Raw genomic sequence first — 16,171 nt, forward strand, 5'->3', positions numbered from 1 at the left:
CCTCCGGCTTTATCTTCAACTGATGGTAGCCAGATTGGAGATCTATCTTCGAGTATACTCACGACCCCTGCAGCTGATCAAACAATTCGTCGATACGGGGTAACAGGTACTTGTTCTTGATAGTGACCTTGTTCAACTCGCGGTAATCCACGCAGAGTCGAAACGAGCCATGCTTCTTCCGCACAAATAAAATCGGGGCTCCCCACGGCGATACACTCGGCCTGATAAATTCATTGTCGAAGAGATCTTGCAACTGAGCCCTCAACTCCTTCAATTCTACCGGTGCCATACGGTATGGAGCCTTTGATATCGGCACGGTCCCGGGAGCCAAGTCTATAATGAACTCGATTTCCTGATCCGGCGGTATCCCCGGTAACTCCACGGGAAACACATCCGGAAACTCCCGGACCACCGACATACACTCAAGTGCTGGAGTCTCCCGATCAACCTCCACAACGGTCGCCAAATAAGCCTCGCAACCGCTGCTAACCAGCTTCCTCGCCCTAGATGCCGACACCGTCATGCGAGCTCTGGCAAGCTCGATAAGTAAACTCCTTCTGTTCTGGCTCACGAAAGATAATAACCCTGCTCTTGCAGTCGATAAATGCATAGTACTTCGAGAGCCAGTCCATACCCAGTATCAGATCGAAATCTTTCAACCTCTTGAGCACCAACAAACGTGTCAGCATAATCTAGTTGCCCACTTGAACCGGACACGCCAAACACTCCTTTCGGATAATAAACGCGCGCTCGAGGGCGTCAACCCGCCAAGTACTTTTGCTCAGTTGAACCTCTATGCCATGCATATCAGCAAATGGTCTACTGATGAATGAATGCGTAGCACCTGTATCAAACATAGCTCTGGAGCGAACTCCATTAACTAAAACCATACCTGCCACGTCGTTGCGCTCCTCGGCCTCAGCAGGTTCCTTGGCTTGAGCGGCGAATACCTGTCCGCTCGGAGTCGATCTAGTCGCCTCAGATTGACTAGCGCTATAGCGCGTCTAGCAGATACAGCAGTAGGTGGAGCTCCTCTATAATAGCCCGGAGTCGCCGGAGCTGATGCAATCGATGGGGCAGGCGAGGTCCTCCTTGGACAGTAACGACTCATGTGTCCCGGCTGGCCAGAAGTGTAGCATCTCCCCTCCTTCTACTTGCAATGGTTCGGGTCATGATCACCGCCACAAATGACGCACCGCCGAGACCCACGACCTTTGGACTGTGTTCGCGGGTACTTCGGGGGCTTCCTTGTCCTTGACTGACCACCCGAACTATCAGGGGCTCGCTTCTTACCCCCGTCCTTCTCGGACACCTCTCGCTCCTCATGAATGTGGGCATTACCATGCTCCGCCCACAACGCCCAATCCAACACCTCTGAAAAGATAGTAAGCTTGAGGATGTGAACCGCCCTATAGATATCCGGGCGGAGTCCTCACTCGAACTAGTCGGCTCGGTCCCTATCGTCCCACACCACGTCGGGGATGCAGTCGATGATGTGTGAGAACTCCCGCTCATACTCTCCTACTGAGCGGTTACCGTGCCTCAGCTTCCTGAACTAATCCTGGAGCTTCCTTTTCTCGCTATCGGGAAAGTAGTTAGTGAACAACAACCCCCGAACTCCTCCCACGTCAACGGTGGAAGGTCGGAAGACTGATCCCGCTTGATCCGCTTCTGCCACACCTTCGCCGTCCGCTCTAAACAATGAGTGGCGAGGTGTACCTTATCCCTCTCCAACGTACAAAAATCATCGAACAGGGTCTCTATCGAGTCAACCCACAACTCGACCATCCACGGCTCGACCTTCTCTCGGTCGAACACTCGTGGATCAAATTTTCGGAACATCACAAGAGCTGCAAGCGCGCGCTCCTTCTCCGCCGCTATCACCGTACCTTCAGGATTAGAAGTTCCTGAACCAGTAGCTACTACCGCCATTGCGGCCCGTGCTGCAACCGGCATAGCCGCTGTGGCCATACCCTCTGTCGCACCAGGCACAACGACAGAGGGCGCGGGTCGTTCGACATCCGCCTGAGCTGACACCTGTTGCGCCACCAATTTCTGTAGCCTAGCGATCTGATCCTCTTGGTGCTGCATTGCACCAGCCATCGTAGAGATCTGTGCTCGAAGTTCCCGCACTTCATCAGATCCCGACTGTTCGGGAACCTCGGGAGGTGGTGCCGGAATGGATCGCGTCTTAGGGCATCCTCTCGGTGCCATAGCTCCTGAAACGCAACAAATTGGTTAATCACATTAACCCGTTAACTTCTCGCAATTACGAGGCAAACGACTCAACATCAAAATCGGGCGGAAGCACACAAGTGTACTCATTCTAGACTCTTAGCATCATGTTATCGGCCGCCAATACAACCACCTCGAGCCAAGAACTAATACCACTTGAATCCGTCTCTATCAACAACTAGAGACATACAACAACAACTTCGACCCAATCGAATCAACTTCCACCACCCGGCATAGGTTCACGTCACACTCACGCACCTATAGCCTTAAGGTTACCGTCCTAGGGTCTCCTAGGTCCATCCTAGACTTCTCTCTTTGCTTGCTTGCTCTGTTACTTGCTTTGATACCACTTTATTTGTCATGCCTTGCAACCGCCAATTTGGTCGATTCGTGTACGTCGATCAGACGCCGAACGGACAGAGCCTCCCCTGCCCGCCCAAGACTAACAACAACGAGATCAAGTATGTCAACAGTTGCCCAGGAAACAATAACCTCATACATGATCTAAGCAAGTACTAATACAAGCAATCGTTAAAAGAGAGAAAGATCTAGCTATTACAATTCCATTCAACATATACATCGAGTTTATATTTTTTCCATTCAACATATACATCGAGTTTATATTTTTCATCTCCAAAATGTATACATGTTCATCCACAACTCCCCAAAATACATATACATCATGTCCTCTCATCTATCCAGGGTGTACTAATGCATAAAGAAAGCTGCTAACTAACTAGGGCGCTATGCCCTTACCCCGGTCCTCGCCCGGTCCGCTCGAACTTGGCCCTGCAACCAAAGCGGGGTGAGAACTACGAATAGTTCCCAGTGGGTTCGGCCGCCGACTCCGCCGATCTTCCCACTAGGTCTAATCAGGCATAAGTAGATAGATAGATAGATATGAAAATGAGCTGCTATATAGTAATAAAACCTACAACATGCTACTATGCCTCAATAAACAGAATGAATGCATGAACATAGTAATTAATGTACTCTACTAACATAATACTATGTCTCAATCTGTATGATATAAAGGAAATGACTACATAGTAATGAAACCTATTATCAAGTACTATGTCTAATGTCCAATCTCATCGGCTAACCAAAAGGTTATGCCCAAACTCACATCTCAAATCTCGCCGGTGAGTAGACACTGCGCTACAAACACCCGAGACCGCCTGCTGGGTACTCGTGTTACCCAAACGCGACATCTACTCCGGAGCTCACTACTTGGGGTGGAGCGACCACGCCAAGGTTACACAGACTATGTGAGTACGATCCAATCTGTTGCACTAGTTCACATGCTACTACTTAGGAAATCATCTTATTTCCTAAGTTCATGTCATCAAGTTGTAAGTGTTCCAACTACACTAGTCCAAATGCCACTCTTTGGTTCACATGCTACTACTTAGGAAATCATCATCTATTCCTAAGTTCATGCCATAGTGTTTCTACTACACTAGTCCAAATGCCACTCTTTGAGTTCATTTACATGTCCAAGTTCATCTTTTGTTCTTTGGCACTATAGGATTCCATGTCAAGACTAAATCCTCATGTGTCCACTAAATCAAGTACTCAACTCACTATATGATTTCTACTATGGAAACATGCAAGGAATTAAAGTACAACTACTTAACACAACCTATAATGCATGATAACAATATATATGAACATATGCTATAATAAAACAACTCAGACATAGAAGGAAGTTCAACTGCTTCGGGATGGACACCCCATTTTCTGGTGATGCCACGAAGCTAGACTCCGACTTTCGCAATTTTCCACCGCCTATCTCTCTCGACTGCGTCAAACGAAGCCAAAATAGGCTTTTCTTTAATATCTTTGCGCCGACTCGTCGGATTGTCGAATCGAGTTCACCAACGCGTTCGATTACTTAGCAGAGAGGTATAAATGAGATCAATCCCAACTTTGGATCTCAACTTAACAAAACCCTTTTTCCGAACCCTAGATGTTCAACTTTGCAAGAATACGCCACAATGACCGTCGATTCAAGCAAATAACATCTATTTAGCATCAAAGGGTCCTACTAAAACCAATTCTAGAGTCTAAGAAGCTAACCCTAGAAATCTACCATTAAAGCTCCCAGAGCTTACCTCTTCACAACTCCTCCAAGTCAAGGAAGAAGAAGAAGAAAACAAAGATCCACTTCCAAGCTTTAATCTCCACCAAGTCCTCTTCTTAGATTAACCCCTTGGGAGAGCTTCTGGAGAGAGAAAGGGAGAAAAAAAATGAGAAGATAAGTGTTCACTGGTTGTGAACATAAGAGAGGGAGATGGGGTCCATTTATAGGCTGCCACAATTGCAGAAAAGCCCCTCAACAATTGCTATTTGCAACATACTGCATTCTGCAGTTTTCTGCACTTGGTACCGATACGCGGGTCTTTTGTCACGGGATTAATAGCTGCGCAGAGGCCAAACTCGAGAGCTGCCTTCTCGGGTAGTTGGTCTGGTACTGGTACGCATTAGGGGTGTCACCGATTTAACAGCCAAAATTATTCAAATCCGAGAGCTACTACTTTCAGTCTGCTACGAGGTACCGGTACCACCCTGATGTTTAACCGGTTACACAATGCCCAGACTGCAGTTTATGTCAGACCCCAGATAGTCCTATATATGAGATATAATAGGGCTAAACTCTTAACCCGGAGTTAAGCGTGCTAGGACGGGAGTAGTCCTAGGATGGGTGACCCCCTGGGAAGTCGGGGCGTCACAGTTTAGCACTTGTTCGACTTCTATTTTGCGCCGAGCAATGCTAAAACTCAATTATCTCTTCTAGAACTCAACTTTGACCCCTCCAAAAATGTCAAATGGAACATTCCAAGCATCTTTCTTGCCACGCTTTGATCCTTTTAACCAAAAGTGGTTTAATACGTCGGGTGTAAGGAAGTGAATTCTCGAAATCCGAGAGTTCGACTTCGTCCAGGATCGATTAACTATCGAATGAGCACCCTTCGGGAAGGCTAAAGATATCCAAAACACAAAAAGTGCATTGGAGTTGAGTCCGAGAGAGCATATAGTGCAAAACCTGTACTGGGCTGAAGTTGCTCTCGGGGACCGGTTCCTGGCAGGGAGAGACCGGTCCCTGAGGCTGGTGGTTGCTGGGGATCTTTGATGCAACCGGTCCCAGGCTGAGGGGACCGGTCCCCGTGTGCGACGCTAGCGAGAAAAGCCAAAATTTGGCTAAGTCCCGAAAATCCAGCTCTCGGGAACCGGTCTCTCAGATAGGAACCGGTCTCCCGAGGACCGGTCTCTCAGGGAGAGACCGGTTCCCGAACACGTGATATCTGGGGAGACTCTTGGGGACCGGTCCCAGGTCGGGGAGGCCGGTCCCTCTTGGCAAAAACTGCCCAGTAAAGGCAGTGCACAGGATGGAAAGTGGAGGGGCTTTTATGCAAAATGGCATTAATTAGAGAGTATAGAGAGAGAGAGAGCTCTCTCCCTCTCTCATTTTCACCCTCCTTCACACTCTCTCTTTCACTCATCTCTCTTTCTCTCTTTAAAAGGAAACGAAGGAGAAGGAAAAAGAGGAGAAGAAGAGGAAGAAGAAGAAGAAGAGAAGAAAGGAGAAGAAGAAGGCGATCAAAGAGGAGCTTTGGACATCTCCCTCTCCCTCTCCCTCTCCTCTTCTCTTTGGAGTTAGCACAAGAGGTAAGCCCTAACCCTAGCTTTTGGAAACTTAGGGTTTTGGGTTTTGAGTTTTGGAGAGGAGGTCAAATGGACCTCTTGCACCATTGTTGGTGGATTAGAGCTAGAGCTAGGGTTCCAAATTGCAAATGGCAAGATGTGAACCCTAGGGCTCCAAAATGGAGTTTTTGGTAAAGTATGAGATTGATCTCACTTGAGGCCTTGTAAACCTAATTGTTAGGTGTTTAAACACAGGGGCGAAGTCGGAATTTCGATTCGTCGAGCGGGAGAAAAGCTATCGGCAAAATAAGACCGATTGAGCATTGTTTTGGACCAAGGAAGTCGAGACCTTGTTGTAACGTTCGGCGAGAGGCATTTCTAGAACCTCTACAATGAGAAAAGATGGGGGGTGCCATCCCGAAGCCATCGAACTCCTTTCTATGTCTTAGAATTTCATATGATGACATCTCTTGCATGTTGCATTGTAGGATTGCATAGTAGTGTCATTCCTTATGCTTTCTAATTGATAACCTAGTGTACATGGAACGCTTGGTGACTTAGATAGGTGAGGATTGGGTCGGAACATGGATCCTATAGTGCTAGAGAAAAGAGATGAATACGATGGGTGTTTGGTGACATAGAAAGTAACATCTAATGTTTAAAGAACAAACGGGTGGCATCTATGTTTAAAGAACAAACGAGTGGCATTAATGTAGTGTACTTGACACTAGAGGTTCTTTGTGAACTCAGGGATAGATGGACTCCCTAGTAAATGACTCATGAACATCGAACTTAGTAAAGCTAAGTAGCTATGCATGATGGTCGGAATAGACGAGTTCCGCGAGATGTTGACCCTAGTTCTTAGGGTGTCCTCACTTGGAGAGGATAGATCTAGCTCACAGTCTGTTATTCGGGATGGTATAGCCATCCATATCCTCAAATGGAGAGGATTGTCGTCGAGTACTCCGGAGTGTCGGATGATTAGGACCACATGGAGGTCCGCAGACGGTCCTGGGTTTGGGGGCACATGGAGCTCCCCACCCAATGGGATGGAAAAAGGTGAGTTACGGGCGAACCCAAGGGTTTCGCCACAGATTGGGTAAATGAACAGTTAACAATGTCATTGAACATTATTATTCGAACATGGATCGAACTTGTTAGCATGGTAGTAAACCTTTACTATATGATGCATGCATTCATTATACATGATTATGGGCATAGTAGCATAGTTTTCCTTTATGCCTTTACAGCTTTCAGATATTTATCTATATATCTGTCTACTTGTTGTTACTTGTGCCCACTTGGACCTAGTGGGGAGACCGGCGGAGTCCGCGGTCGAGCCCACTAGGAACTACAGAAGATAGTTCTCACCCCACTCTATTTCCAGTGGTAGGTACAGGTCTACCGAGCGAGGACCGTGGCAAGGGCATCGCGCCCGATTAGTGAGACCGTGGTAGTATAGTAGTTTTCCTTTTTGCATTAGCACACCTATGTATTGAGAGAGATTCATGTAGGTGAGGTTGGGGATCTATGTATTTTGATGAACAAATGTATTCATTTTGGGAAAAAGATGTACATGTAAAAAAAGATGCAAAACTATTATAATAGTTAGTAAAGTACTCTCTTTATTTCACTTATTTTTACTTGTGGATTGCTTGCTCTTAGTTGTTGGCACTGTTTGTGCCCCGTCGAATGTGTATGTTTAGAATCTGAATTCCTGGGTAAATTCTTGTACACATTCTTATTGTTGAGCCTTGGGCGGATAGGGGAGGTGCTGTCCGTTCGGCGGTCTGCCGGGCGCGCCCGTATCATGCCAAATTAGTAGTAGTTTCGGGGCGGGGGCGTGACATCGGGGAATCAATATCTTACAACATCATAGGTCCATATGGTGGTCTCTATACAAAAAGGGTCGCAACACCTATCCCAACTAAAACAAAAAGAAAGGTGTCCATCTGTGAATATATCTCCTAATGATTTAGCTAGTCGCAACTCCCTTGCCACGATCCCGAGCCTCACCTGTTGCGGAAGGCTCTGAAACAAAAGCAACAAATACATGGGGGTGAGAATTATTAAACAATAGTTCCCAGTGGGTAAGCCGCCGAGAAACACGAATTACACCACTAGGCCAACTAAGGCAAAAGTAGGGATACTAATATTATAGCATGATTACTTGCAAGAATTAAAGGAATTCATATGCCTCCAAATAACAATGTTATTTAACATGTATGAAACTATTCTATCACATGAATGAGCATAAAAGTGACTAATGTATATGTCCAAATGTCATAGACTATCTAGTAGTGAAGTCTACATTAAGTTTGATTATAGTTATCCAAATCAACAAGGAGTTACACAAGGTAAAGTCCTAGCTTGCGCCATGCCTAATGGCTCCGTGGTAGTCATCATTCCCACGCTAGGAATGAGCCTCGGTCACGGCAATCCACTTCGGCTCCCAATCCCGCACGTGCGAGCATGATGTCGCATAAGCCAACTCCGGAGTGCCGGCTTGTAGGGAGCGACCCTCACAAGATTTTGCGAATGAGCACAATGGTAAGCAAGCATGATCAACAATATAGGGATCTTGTTTATCATGTGTAAAATATGGAATATCAACTAGCGATCGAAAGATCGAATACTATGTCACCATGTCAAGTTCTAGTTATTCAACTACGTTAAGTACAACATGCTTAGTTTCATGTTTTGTCACTACCGTGCATTATGTCATATTTACCTTGTCTATAACAAGTATATTAGTTATCAAGCAAGCTAACCCTTTTTTGTTCCATTCACTATGTATAATTCATAGGATAAACCATCATTCATCTCTAACATGCTTTCTAGTATTGCATAAGAGGAAATCACCATAATATATTATTTGATGCACATGTCCACATTGTAAGTCTTTACTACATAGAGTATAAAATTTTCTATACATAACATGTATGAAGCATGTGTTCAGAAATTTTCTTATGTCATATCTAGCATGAATATGCATCTAATTAGGTCTAAAAATAATGTTGGAGACATAGAAGAGTTCACCCATTTCGGTGAGGTCAAACCCACCGGATACTCTTCGAACCCTTTCGTTCCTTCGAACGAAGTTGTCCACCAAGCTTCTAGCACCCTAAGAGAATTTCTAAGAGGGTTACAAACTTCTAACAAACCTCCTACAAAAATAACCAAAAATCAAGTCTAAAATAGCTGAAAAAAATCTTTACCCAAGAAGAACTTGTCCAAAGTCTAAATCGAAGCTATATAGCTTCAAATCCAACCGAGAAGAGAGTTATACACTTATCAATTTGACCCCAAAGGTTTAAAATCAACAATCCCCAAAATAAACCCTGGTTTTTTCAAAACTAGGTCTTTATCCACAAATCTTACAAAATCTACAAGTAAATGTTGCAAGAAGAGTACTAATCTTAAAGAAAGCTCTAACCCAAGCTAGAGTTGGGGTTAGATCCTCAAACAAGCTCTCTTCTTCACTTCCAAGCCTCCTTCAAGAATCAAGTAGCTAGCCACCATGCAAAGGAAGAAGAAAAAAGATCAAAATCCAAATCTAAAAGAGTTTGGGGAAGAAATCCTAGAGAGAGAAAGGGAGAAAAACCTACCTCCACCTTTCTCAAGCCTAAGCACAAAGGGAGGCATGTGGGGGAAAGGGGGAGTCATATACATGATGTAACAATTCCCTTAAGACCCCACAAAAATTCAAAAATTACAAACTGCGCGAACTGTAGTTTTCTTCATTGAGTATCGGTACTCGAACGGGAGTACCGCTACCCGACCCTCAGGCAGGCAGAACCCGAGCGCAAGACATTCGGGTTTAATACGGTGTACTGGTATTCGCGCGATGCAGTACCAGTACCCAGCCCCAGTACCGGTACTCAACACCCCAAATCTCAAACCCGAGAACAACTTATTTCAGCACTCTACAGGGCACCGGTACCAACCTCTAGTACCGGTACTCAACACTGAAATTTGCACCTTGCAGATTTTGATGTCAAGAGCCCATTTTCGTGCCTAATAAGCTCCAGAAATAGGCAGAAACCATACAGACAACCCTCAAAACATCCATAATAGTTTAAAATTCTATTCTTATACTAGAACCTTACAATTTGCTAAAGTTCAGTGTACTATATTGATGCATAAGAATTATATTTTTAAAATTATAATTTTATAGAGATTGTATACAAATTTGTATAAAGACCTCCTATATGTTTGAGATTATTTCTGTTAAACTAAATTTTAAGAATATCAAATTTTATATGCACTCCCAGTTTGTGATCTTGTGGTTTAAAAAGTTTCACTTTTTCTCTCTATAGTTTAGCTTATTTTTACTTTACCATTCTATGGTTCAAAAAGTTGCACTTTGTCCTTTGTGGTTTTGCATATATTTTACTTTGTTATCATGTGGTTCATTAAAAATTTTTACTTTGTCACTCTAATTCATATAGAATTTTTTGGTAAAATAAAAATTAAGTCACAAAGAATTAAAGTGAAACTTTTTGAACCACGGAGTGACAAAGTAAAAAATACTAAACCATAGGGGCCCATTTGAAGTTTACCCAAAAATTTATAATTGAGGGCAGAATTTTAAATTTAAATTTAATTTTTAAGTTTAAATTTCATAAAACTGCTATATATCTAGAAGTTAAATTAATTAGAGGATTTTATAATCAGTATTCAAATTGAATGTCTTTTAGAATTTTTTTATACTACAAAAATTTACACTTGATTGTATAACTAATACTTTAGTTCAAGTTTTAAGTTCAAATTTGAATCAAATTAGAAATTTAAAACCCCAACATATTTGAAACTTTAATATTGACTAATTCTTTTAATAACTAATCATATATACAAAATTTAATCTCAAATTCAATAACTTCTACAATAAATAAAACAAAGGGTATAATTGTAATTATACATACCGACAAAGAGGTGGGGTGAGATGAAACCACCAAATATATTTGCTTATAATAATAATAATAATAATAATAATAATAATAATAATAATAATAATAATATGAATAGATAGATAAGGCTTTATCTGTCAGGCCTCGCGATCGCCAATTTGGTCGGTTCGGATACGTCGATCAAACGCCGAACGGACAGAACCTCCCCTGCCCGCCGAAGGCTAACAACAACGAGATCATGTATGTAAACGGTTGCCCAGGAAACAATAACCTCATACATGATCTAAGCAAGTACTATTACAAGCAATCAACAAAAGAGAGAAAGATCTAACTATTACAATTCCATGCAACATTTACATCGAGTTTATATTTTTCATCTCCAAAATGTATGCATGTTCATCCACAACTCCCCAAAATACATATACATCATGTCCTCTCATCTATACAGGGTGTACTAATGCATAAGGAAAGCTGCTAGCTAACTAGGGTGCTATGCCCTTACCGCGGTCCTCGCTCGGTCTGCTCGGACTCGGCCCTGCAACCAAAGTGGGGTGAGAACTACGAATAGTTCTCAGTGGGTTCGACCGCCGACTCCGCCGATCTTCCCACTATGTCTAAGCAGGCATAAGTAGATAGATAGATAGATATGAAAATGAGCTACTATATAGTAATAAAACCTACAACATACTACTATGCCTCAATAAACAGAATGAATGCATAAACATAGTAATGTACTCTACTAATATGATACTATGTCTCAATCTGCAAGATATAAAGGAAATGTCTACATAGTAATGAAATCTACTATCAAGTACTATGTCTGATGTCCAATCTCATCTCGGCTAACCAAAAGGTTACGCCTAAACTCACATCTCAAATCTCGCTGGTGAGTAGACTCTACACTACAAACACCCGAGACCGTCTGTTGGGTAATCATGTTACCCAAACGCGACATCTACTCCGGAGCTCACTACTTGGGGTGGAGCGCCCACGCCAAGGTTACACAGACTATGTGAGTACGATACAATCCTCTCACTCGAGGATAGTTAGTGCTTATGTTGCACTAGTTCACATGCTACTACTTAGTAAGTCATCTTTTATTCCCAAGTTCATGTCATCAAATTGTAAGTGTTTACACTACACTAGTCAAAATGCTACTCTTTGGTTTACATGCTACTACTCAGGAAATCATCATCTATTCCTAGGTTCATGTCATAGTGTTTCTACTACACTAGTCCAAATGCTACTCTTTGAATTCATTTACATGTCCAAGTTCATCTTTTGTTCTTTAGCACTATAGGATTCCATGTCAAGACCCAATCCTCATGTATCCACTAAATCAAGTGCTCAACTCACTATGTGATTTCTACGATGGAAACATGCAAGGAATTGAAGTACAACTACTTAACACAACCTATAATGCATGATAATAATATGTATGAATATATGCTATAATAACACAACTCGGACATAGAAGGAAGTTCAACTGCTTCAGGATGGACACCCTCCACCTTCTGGTGATGCCACAAAGCTAGACTCCAACTTTCATAATTTTTCGCCGCCTCTCTCTCTCAACTGCAACAAACGAAGCAAAAAACAGGCTTTACTTCAATATCTGCACGCCGACTCGTCAGATCGCCGAACCGAGTTCACCAATGCGTTCGATTACCTAGTAGGTAGACATAAAGGAGATCAATCCCAACTTTAGATCTCAACTTAACAAAACCCACTTTGGAACCCTAGATGTTCTATATTGCAAGAATATACCACAAAAACCATTGATTCAAGCAAATAACATCTACTTAGTACCAAAGGGTTCTACTAAAACCAATTCTAGAGTTTAAAACTCAAGTCCTAGAATTCTACCATTAAAGCTCCAAGAGCTTACCTCTCCACAACTCCTCCAAGCCAAGGAAGAAGATGAAGAAGACGAAGATCCATTTCCTTGCTTCAATCTCCACTAATCTCTCTTTTTTGATCAACCCTTGAAAGAGCTTCTAGAGGGAGAGAGAGAAAAATAAGATAAAGAAGAGTGTTCACAGGCTGTGAACAAGAGAGGGAGATAGGGTCTATTTATAGGCTGCCACAATTGCAACAAAACTCCCCAACAATTGCTGTCACGCCCCGGGACTGGCGGAGGCCCTCCCGGTAGCGTGCCCAGACCCGCCATATGTCAACACATATATGGCGTCTACAACAAAAGTGGAAGTAAAGCAAGAGATAGAACAAATAAAAGAAGTGAAATAACTAGCAACTAATGATATCAGAGCGAGTATAGTTCTAACATCTACATCAAAGTAAATAAGTAAAGCTAGACAATAAAAGAAATCATAAGTAGTACAACAACTGTCTCTAGTACAAAAATGGTGGTCTCTAGTACACTGGTAAAACCCTCAACCTCTCGCCAAAAAGAAACACATCGAGAGGTAGACCACCTAAACTCGTCTCTCGCTGAAGGGCTAACTCGAAGCGACGCCCTTACCACGGTCCCTAGCCTCTCCCAGCGTGGAAGGCTCTGAAAGAAAATATAAAACAGAGGGCGTGAGAACTATAATTTATAGTTCCCAGTGGGCAATTACCGACCTCAGCTCATTGCACCACTAGGCCCCAAAAGAAAAGGGTAAGTCTACTAATAATAGTAACGAGTAAATTGCATATAAGAAAGCATAATTAAGATGCTAAGCTACGACTTGCAATTAAGCATGGCATTCATAATGCGACTTTATCTTGTCATGGATAATATATATATCTATATGTTCATAAGTAATATCATGATTTACTTTATACAAATATGAAAGTGATACTTTGTCATGACTACAGTGCATATAAGGATGTAATAAACAACATCTCCTAGCATACTACATGTATGTATGAATACCCAAATGTCCACAACTATACTAGAAGTAAGTCCAAGTAATCCTACTACTACTCTCTGTCTAGTAGTGATCATAATAAACTTAACACGGTGTCGATTTCCATTTCCAATTAAAGACCTACCAACGGTAGTCCAGCTTGTGCCGCCTAAGTGCCTGTGGTAGCCCGACATCCTTACTCTTGGAATGTGTCTGTCCCACTCGACCCCGTAGGCTTCTCAATACCGCACGAGCGAACATAAGTCGCGTAAGCTAACTCCGGAGTGCCGGCTTGTGGGGAGCGACCCACACAAGCATGTGCGAATGAGCACAAATGGCAAACAAGCAAGGTCACTGTCTCAAATACTTTATCCACATGTCTCTATCATGGCAAGGTCACTAGCATCCCAAGGATCTAGCCCAATGTCTCTAAGTGATGTCCTAACACTCACTTGCTTAGTGCCTCTTTATGACACTTAAGCATCACGCTGATCAAGCCCAATTCTTGTTCTATGTTTCATTTAAACATTAATACCAATGATTACTATAGCCCGGGCCCAATGCCTCTTTATGACATTGGCCCAATTCTCAAATAGTCCAAATTCTCAAGCCCTCTCTAGGCTTCTAAAATCCCTAATGTCACAATTGGCATATAGGTTAAAGGCAAGAAAACAAGATCCATTTTCATGATAGGGGCCCTAATTCCAAATCTCATCTAGAATGCTATGTTTCACATGCATGCTCTCTACCGCATAGGTGTAATATACCGAAAATTCGGAAAATAAATATCGAACTTTAGTCAAATTGACCAAAGTGCGAGGATGGTGCACTTCGGAAAGTCTGAAGGTGTTAAAATGATTAAAAGTGAGTTGTGGAAGGTTTTCGAGAGCTAGAGAATCAAATTCTGCAAAACTGCAGATTTTCAGCTCTCGGGGACCGGTCCCTAAAGGGAGAGACCGGTCCCCGAACGCGTGCAGAATGAGACAGCCGAAAAATCGGCTAAGTCCTGGAAGGATAGCTCTCGGGAACCGGTCTCTGCCTGAGAGACCGGTCCCCCAGAGACCGGTCCCATAAGGAGAGACCGGTTGCTCTGCGCGCAGCAGCTCTGGCTGCGCTGGGACAACGTTCGGGAACTGGTCCCTGCTCGAGGAGACCGGTCTCTGCCTGCGCGAACTGCCCAGTTCAGGCAGTGCATTAAGTGAAAGTTGAGGGGTTTTATTGCATTTTTGCAACCCAATAGACTATGTATTAGGGTAAATGAGGGATTTCTCTCATTTCTACCCTCTCATTGCCCCTCATCTCTCTTTCTCTCTCTAGAAGACAAAAGAGAAGAAGAAGAAAGGAAGAAAAGAAGGAAAAGAAGAGGAAGAAAGTGGAGAAGAAGAAGAAGAAGTGAAGAAACTCCTTCTCCTTCATCTCTAGCTTGAAGAAAAGGAAAGCTTGAGGTAAGCTTTGAACCCTAATGTAGTAAAACCCTAGAAATGGGTTTGAATGAACCTAGAAATGGTTTTTAATGGAATGTCTAGTAGTTTTGAAGCTTTCTTTTGCTTCTTTAGAGATCAAAACCTAGTTTTGCTATAGAGGTGAGCTTGGGCCACCTCTCATGGTGAAACCCAAACTAGGGTTTTGGAAAGCCTAAGAATGGCTCTAATGGACTATTTAGAGTATAATGAAGCTACTTTTGCTTCCCAATGAGATCAAACCCTAGGTTTGATATGTGTATTGGAGCTAGGGCACCAAATTGGGGCTTTTGCTCATGAGGATTGCTAAGTGCAATTGACCCTCCAAAAACCTAATTGGGAGTATTTCCGACGCGTTGGTGCGCTCGGATTAACGTTGCGAAAGGCCAAAGTAAAGTTATGGGCAAAATGGCCTAATAAGGGTTCGTTTTGCCGCAGGTGAAGAACGAAGCATCTAAAAATCCCAAGAAAATCATCGGAGCACCTTTGAAAGCCTACGAGGTGGGTGGTGCTTTTCAAACTCATTGAAATTCTCTCTATGCCTAATGTGTCATTCTTTGAGCATATGTTCTATATATTGTTGCATGCATTGTAGGGTAAAGTAATGATGAAACATGACGATTGCATGATTGTGAGCACAACTTGCATAATGAGATGGTTGAGAACCTAATAATGTCAAAACCCTAGATGTATGCATGAGAGAAAATGTGAGTACCCAAAGTGAGCAAAAGAACAGAGTGGCACAATGACATAGATCGAGTGGCATTTGGAAATGTAAAGTAAAGAGACACTAGAGGTAGTGTGAGGTAAAGAACCAATGTAATGTAAAGAATGCTGAAAGTGATAATGCTTAAAGTTAACGCAATGTGGGAAGCAAAGAACGTGAAATGCTAGAGGTAGCCAAGAGTAAAGAATGTAAAGAATATAATTGCTAGAGTTAGCAAGAGTAAAGGATAATGTAAAGAATGTGATTTCATGAGATACTAGTATAGGAATTGAGTTTCCTAATATTCAAGTTAGAACTGAAATGTGATCGAGATCACAAGAAATGTAGTGAAATACAACGTTT

Source organism: Ananas comosus, linkage group 7 (genome assembly GCF_001540865.1).
Source record: "Ananas comosus cultivar F153 linkage group 7, ASM154086v1, whole genome shotgun sequence".
Classification (NCBI taxonomy): domain Eukaryota; kingdom Viridiplantae; phylum Streptophyta; class Magnoliopsida; order Poales; family Bromeliaceae; genus Ananas; species Ananas comosus.